Genomic DNA, 8,075 nt, shown 5'->3' on the forward strand with positions numbered 1-8,075 from the left:
GAGGAGAGAGCCTCTCTCTCTAGAAACTACATCTAAAACCCTAAAAATTATGTGAATGAAAGTTGTGGAATGAATCCCCCACTCTGTAGCTTCTATTCTGCATTTTCGGGCTTGAAACTAGGCCAAAAACAGCCCAAAAATTGCTCCCAGCAATTTCTGATACGTCCAGCACGTGGCTCTGTCATGCGTATGCGTCGTCCATGCATACGCATTGATTGAACTTTCGCAAGGTCACACGTACACATGATGCACGCGTGCGCATCACCTAACTGCATGGCTACTATGGCAAATTGTATATCCTTTCGAAGCCCCAGATGTTAGCTTTCCAACGCAACTAGAACCGCCTCATTTGGACCTCTGTAGCTCAAGTTATGATCGATTTAGTACGAAGAGGACAGCTTAGCAATTCCTTCAATTTCTTGTATTTCTTCCACTTTTGCATTCTTCCTTTCCATCCTCTAAGCCATTCCTCTCCTATAAAGTCTGGAAACACTTAACACACATATCACAGTATCGAATGGTAATAAGAGAGAATTAAAATTAGTAATCTAAGGCCAAAGAAGCATGTTTTCAATCATAGCACAGAATTAAGAAGGAAAATGTAAAACATGCGAATTATATGAATAAGTGAGTTTAGTGGATAAAATCCACTCAATTAAGTACAAAATGTACCATGAAATGGTGGTGCATCAAATCTCCCCACACTTAAACATTAGCATGTCCTCATGCTAAGTTCAGGAGAACCAAAAGAGTGAAGAGGAATGATGGAATGTATGAAATGCAACCTATCTATATGAATGCAACTAAATGTGAAATGCTTCTACCTACTTTGTTAAAAGTAAATAAATCTTTTAAGAACAAATATGAACTGGATTTCACTAATTCAAATCATAAAATAAAGTACAAGTAAACTTGCAGAAGAAAATAGCTCATCAAAGCCGGGAACAAAGAATCGAGCATCGAACCTTCACTGGAAGTGTATACACTCTAATCACTCATGTGTTTAAGGTTCGATTCTCTCAATTCTCTACTAACCTTGCTTTCTAAGGCTTGATTTTATTCAACCAATCAACAAATAATTTGATGCACAAATACACATATCAAGAGGTCTTTCAAGGGTTGTAATGGGGTTAGGGTCAAGGTAGGATTGTATTTAGCCAAGTGGACTAAAATCTGAATCCTTAATTAACTTAAACTTTCCACCTAACTTAAGCCAATCCATGTAATCAAAATATAAAATCTAACTACCCATTTACTATGTTTACCACATATTCATGCATCCGATTTTGAGTACAGTACATATGCATTGCTATCACAATTTACTTTGGAGGCATTTTGTCCCCTTTTATTATTTGCTCTTTTTCTTTTCTTTTTTTCCTTTTATTTTTTTATTTTTATTTATTTTATTTTTTTGGATTTTTTTTATTTATTTATTTTTAGTGACAACCAAATTTTTGTATGAAAGGATTATTGTTGGTTTAGAAACTATACTAGTAACGAGAATTTATTTGTGAAATTCTAAGCCGTCAAAAATCCGTTCATCAAAATGGCACCGTTGCCGGGGAATTGCAAACGTGTGCCTTTTATTATTGGTTATTGTGAATATTGTGAATAATTTTGCTTTTTCGTTTCTTTGTTAGTGTTTCTAGTTTTAGGAGTTTATTTTCATTAATTTTTATTAGTTTTTGTTTCTCTTGCTACTATGAATTCTCACCCCTTTGGCTATGAGTTTGATTACAATCATGTTATAGGAAGAGAAGATTACAATGAGAGCTTGGATCAAGGATGGGACAATCAAAGATGGGAGAAACCACAAGGATTTGATCAACCCTCTTGGCAACAACCACCTCCAAGGTATTACCAACAACCATTCTATGATGCTTACCAAGAGAATGGTTATGGTGGACCTTTTTGTGACAATCAACACCCACCACAATATACCGATGAATCCCCTCCTCAACATAGCTTTGAACCACCATACTCACAAGCCACCTACTACCAAACACCTTCATATGACCCTAACCCTTATCCACCATACCAACCACCCTATGAGCCATATGAACCATACATAAAGCCACCCCAATTCCAACCCAATTACTTCCAAGAACCACCACCTCCATATACACCATGTTCATATCCATCAAACCAAGAGCCATATGATCCTAATCATGTTATCCAAGCGGAACAAGAGTCAAGGGATCGGCTCAAGGAAACATTGGATCGATTTCAAGCAACCCTTCATCAATTAGAGCAAGTGGAAAGCCAGAAAGCACACGAAGCGCTGATGGCTAAAGAATCTCAACTTGAGAACCAAGGATTGAAGTGTTTTGTACAACAAGTGGAAAAGATGGAGAGTGTTAAACCACCACATCCTTATTATGATGAACCACCCTCATATCATGAACCTTTCCTCCCAAGTAATGAACACTCATATCCACCCCAATCTTCAATGAATGACACTCTAAGTGTTTTTCTTCAAGGGCAAAGAGAGATGCAAAGGACAACACAAGAGTTTGTAGCTACCTTGACTGAGGTAGTAGGTAATTTAGCCTCTCTGTGCTTCGATACTCAAAGCACTCCCATGGCTACATGTGGAGAACCAATAGAAGAGCGTAGCATAAAGGAGACATTAGAAACTCCGGTGGACAATGAGGAATGTGGCTTTGTATTGGAACAAGTGGAGGAAGCCGTAATAGTTGAAGAGGAAGAAGTGGTTAAACACTTAGGAGACGCTGAACCTCCATGGGAATCTAGAATTGCAGAGTATTCCTCCAAGAAGATTGAAATTGATGTCAAGAAGGCCAGTGCACAACCTCCAAGGCATGTTCCTTATGAAGAATTGGATGGAATAGATCACGAGGCAAGTTCCCTTGGTGAAGAAGATCATGAATCAAGCCCTCCTAGTGATGAACTTGCATCCGCAATTGAACCCCCTTGAGTTTGAAGAACTTTCTCCAAGTGAATCTGAAGATGATATGGAGGTAGACTTTTCTCAACCTCCAACTTATGACTTGAGTGATAGGGAAGAATTAGAAGATTTTGAAGAGGGCGCGGTTGAAGTTGAAGAGGTTTGCAAGGAGGTGGAAGAATTCAAAGGAGAGCACAGGGGAGTAGAGCTCGCAAGACCATTGGAAACACCTCTCCCAAAGCCATTACCATCCAATACAACATTCAAGTGGGTAAAATCCTTATCCTTAACCTTTACTTTCCCACTTGAATATGTGTATTTGAGACAGATGGTCAACTTAGAGCTCTTTGTGGCTTTAAGAGTAAGAGGGAGATGGTTAGTGGTAGGAGTTGTCATGCAAGGTTCAATATGGTTGCATGCTCCAAATTGAAGTACAAGCATTGGTGTAGAGCTTGACTGAATGGGTCTCTGAAGTTGTTTGGGTATCTCAGTGAGAATTCAGGTTGCTTACCACCCAAGTGGAAAAATGATGATTGATGAGCGGATAATTTATACGCTTTTTGACACTGTTTTTAGTATGTTTTTAATAGGATCTAGTTACTTTTAGGGATGTTTTCATTAGTTTTTATGTTAAATTCACATTTCTGGATTTTACTATGAGTTTGTGTGTTTTTCTGTGATTTCAGGTATTTTCTGGCTGAAATTGAGGGACTTGAACTGAAATCAGATTCAGAGGTTGAAAAAGGACTGCTGATGCTGTTGGATTCTGACCTCCCAGCACTCAAAGTGGATTTTATGGAGCTACAGAACTCTAAATGGCGCGCTTCCAATTGCGTTGGAAAGTAGACATCTAGGGCTTTCCAGCAATATATAATAGTCCATACTTTGGCCAAGAATAGACGACGTAAACCGGCGTTCAACGCCAGCCTTCTGCCTAAATCTGGCGTCCAGCGCCAGAAAAGGATCCAAAACCAGAGTTGAACGCCCAAACTGGCACAGAAACTGGCGTTCAACTCCGCAAATGGCCTCTGCACGTGCAACACTCAGGCTCAGCCCAAACACACACCAAGTGGGCCCAGGAAGTGGATTTATGCATCAATTACTTACTCATGTAAACCCTAGTGACTAGTTTATTATAAATAGGACCTCTTACTATTGTATTAGACGTCTTTTTGACCATCTTTGAACGCATTGTTCTTAGACCATAGGGGCTGGCCACACGGCCATGCCTGGACCTTCACTTATGTATTTTCATACGGTAGAGTTTCTACACTCCATAGATTAAGGTGTGGAGCTCTGCTGTTCCTCAAAGATTAATGCAAAGTACTTCTGTTTTCTATTCAATTCATCTTATTTCGCTTCTAAGATATCCATTCGCACCAAAGAACGTGATGAAGGTGATGATTATGTGTGACGCTCATCACCATCTCCCCTATGAACACGTGCCTGACAAACACTTCCGTTCTACATGAATTAAGCTAGAATGAATATCTCTTAGATCTCCTAACCAGAATCTTCGTGGCGTAAGCTAGAATGATGGCGGCATTCAAGAGAATCCGGAAGGTCTAACCTTGTCTGTGGTATTCTGAGTAGGATTCAATGATTGAATGACTGTGACGAGCTTCAAACTCGCGAGTGCTGGGCGTTAGTGACAGACGCAAAAGGAGGGTGAATCCTATTCCAGCATGATCGAGAACCGACAGATGAATAGCCGTGCCGTGACAGGGTGCGTGAGCATATTATTCACTGAGAGGAGGGGATGTAGCCACTGACAACGGTGATGCCCTTGCATAAAGCCAGCCATGGAAAGGAGTAAGACTGATTGGATGAAGATAGCAGGAAAGCAGAGGTTCAGAGGAACGAAAAGTATCTCCATTCGCTTATCTGAAATTCCTACCAATGATTTACATAAGTATCTCTATCCCTATTTTATTATATAATATTCGAAAACACCATTATCACTTTATATCTGCCTGATTGAGATTTACAAGGTGACCATAGCTTGCTTCATACCAACAATCTCCGTGGGATTCGACCCTTACTCACGTAAGGTATTACTTGGACGACCCAGTGCACTTGCTGGTTAGTTGTATCGAAGTTGTGACAATTATGAATTAAGATCAGAGCACCAAGCTTTGGAGCCATTACCAGGATGGAGATCACAATTTCGTGCACCAAGTTTTTGGCGCCGTTGCCGGGGATTGTTTGAGTTTGGACAACTGACGGTTCATCTTGTTGCTCAGATTGGGTAACTTTCTTTTCGTTTTTTTTCAACAATCTTTCAAAAATATTTTCAAAAAAATTTCTCTTTTGTTTTCGAAAAAAATAAAAATGTTTTCAAAAATTTATTCAAAATTTTTAAGAATGAATTCTAGTGTTTCATGAAGCATGTGAAGCCTGGCTGGCTGTAAAGCCATGTCTAAATTCATTTGGACTGAGGCTTGCAATTTGTTATCAAGAGCAACTTAGTTGTTGCTCATCCACCTGCTGCTGATCCATGATCACCTGCTGAAGCTTGGCTGGCCATTGGCCATGTCTAGTGTTTTGGACTGGAGCTTTCTTTGAAAGCTTGGCTGGCTAGTGAGCCATGTCTAATTCCTGGACTGAAGCTTTAGACTAACATGGCAAGATTCCTGGAATTCATATTAAAAATTTTTGGAATCCTTATTTTTCCTTTTAATATGCGAAAAATATAAAAGAAAAATCCAAAAAAATTAGAAAATCATAAAAAATCAAAAATATTTTGTGTTTCTTGTTTGAGTCTTGAGTCATGTTATAAGTTTGGTGTCAATTGCATGTGCATCTTGCATTTTTCGAAAATTTCATGCATTCATAGTGTTCTTCATGATCTTCAAGTTGTTCTTGGTAAGTCTTCTTGTTTGATCTTGATGATTTTTTGTTTTGTGTCTTTTCATGTTTATCATATGCATTCTTGAATTCTTAGTGCCTAAGCATTAAAGAATTCTAAGTTTGGTGTCTTGCATGTTTTCTTTGCATTAAAAATTTTTCAAAATTGTGTCTATGATGTTCAACTTGACATGCAAAGTGTTCTTGGTGTTCATCTTGACATTCATAGCATTCTTGCATGCATTCATTATTTTGATCTAAAAATTTCATGCATTGCATCATTTTTCTTGTTTTTCCCTTGCATCATAAAAATTCAAAAATAAAAAAAAATATATATCTTTCCCTTTTTCTCTCATCAAATTCGAAAATTTGAGTTGACTTTTTCAAAAATTTTTAAAATCAAGTTGTTTCTTATGAGTCAAATCAAATTTTCAATTTGAAAATCTTATCTTTTTCAAAATCTTTTTCAAAAATCAAATCTTTTTCAAAATTCTTAGTTATTTTCGAAAATTCCAAAAATATTTTTCAAAAATTTTTTTCTTATTTTTATACCAAATTTTCGAAAATAACATAATCAATTAATGTTTTGATTCAAAAATTTGAAGTTTGTTACTTACTTGTTAAGAAAGATTCAAACTTTAAGTTCTAGAATCATATCTTGTGATTTCTTATGAATCAAGTCATTAATTGAGATTTTAAAAATCAAATCTTTTTCAAAATTAGTTTCTAAAATATCTTCTTATCTTATCTTTTTCAAAAATATCTTTTCAAAATATCTTTTCTAACCTCCTAACTTCTTATCTTTTCAAATTTGTTTCAACTAACTAACTAACTTTTTGTTTGTTTTTTTTCAAAACTACCTAACTAACTCTCTCTCCCTAATTTTCGAAAATATTTTCCCTCTTTTTCAAAAATTTCTTTTTAATTAACTAATTATTTTTATTTTTTATTTTTGATTTCAAAAATTTTCGAAAGTTACTAACATTTTTCAAAATCCATTTTTGAAAATCACTAACTCTTTTTCAAAATAATTTTCGAAAATTATCCCTCCCCCATCTCATTCTATTTATTCATTCATATCCTAACATCTCATCTCACATCTCTTCCATCCGTACAGTTGTGTTTCTTCCTTTACATCACATTCTTTGTCTCCCCCTCTTTTCTTCCACTCACAAAGGGATCCCTATACTGTGGTATAAAGGATCTCTATTATTATTATTATTTTTCTGTGCCTTCTTCTTTGTCATATGAGCAGGAGCAAGGATAAGAACATTCTTGTGGAAGCAGATCCAGAACCTGAAAGGACTCTGAAGAGAAAATTAAGAGAAGCTAAAATACAACAATCCAGAGATAACCTTTCAGAAATTTTCGAACAGGAAGAGGAGATGGTAGCCGAAAATAATAATAATGTAAGGAAGATGCTTGGTGACTTTACTGCACCTAATTCCAATTTACATGGAAGAAGCATCTCCATCCCTGCCATTGGAGCAAACAACTTTGAGCTGAAACCTCAATTAGTTTCTCTGATGCAGCAGAACTGCAAGTTTCATGGACTTCCATCTGAAGATCCTTTTCAGTTCTTAACTGAATTCTTGCAGATATGTGATACTGTTAAGACTAATGGAGTAGATCCTAAAGTCTACAGGCTCATGCTTTTCCCTTTTGCTGTAAGAGACAGAGCTAGATTATGGTTGGATTCTCAACCCAAAGACAGCCTGAACTCTTGGGATAAGCTGGTCACGGCTTTCTTAGCCAAGTACTTTCCTCCTCAAAAGCTGAGCAAGCTTAGAGCTGATGTTCAAACCTTCAGACAGAAAGAAGGTGAATCTCTCTATGAAGCTTGGGAAAGATACAAACAGTTGACCAAAAAGTGTCCTTCTGACATGCTTTCAGAATGGACCATCCTGGATATATTCTATGATGGTTTATCTGAGCTATCAAAGATGTCACTGGACACTTCTGCAGGTGGATCCATTCACCTAAAGAAAACGCCTGCAGAAGCTCAAGAACTCATTGACATGGTTGCTAATAACCAGTTCATGTACACTTCTGAAAGGAATCCTGTGAGTAATGGGACGCCTATGAAGAAGGGAGTTCTTGAAGTTGATACTCTGAATGCCATATTGGCTCAGAATAAAATATTGACTCAGCAAGTCAATATGATTTCTCAGAGTCTGCATGGAATGCAAGCTGCATCCAACAGGACTCAAGAGGCATCTTCTGAAAAAGAAGCTTATGATCCTGAGAACCCTGCAATAGCAGAGGTAAATTACTTAGGTGAACCTTATGGAAACACCTATAACACATCATGGAGAAATCA

The 8,075-nt window shown here is 37.2% G+C and overlaps 1 non-coding gene across 1 annotated transcript; it reads right to left on the bottom strand.

Moving 5' to 3' along the window:
• Positions 1-7,536: 7,536 nt before the first annotated feature.
• Positions 7,537-7,644, bottom strand: LOC112739528 (small nucleolar RNA R71). Its single transcript, XR_003170462.1, has one exon. It is a non-coding gene; the product is annotated as a small nucleolar RNA R71 (small nucleolar RNA).
• Positions 7,645-8,075: the final 431 nt, after the last annotated feature.

The sequence above is a fragment of the Arachis hypogaea genome, chromosome 13 (assembly GCF_003086295.3).
Source record: "Arachis hypogaea cultivar Tifrunner chromosome 13, arahy.Tifrunner.gnm2.J5K5, whole genome shotgun sequence".
Lineage (NCBI taxonomy): Eukaryota > Viridiplantae > Streptophyta > Magnoliopsida > Fabales > Fabaceae > Arachis > Arachis hypogaea.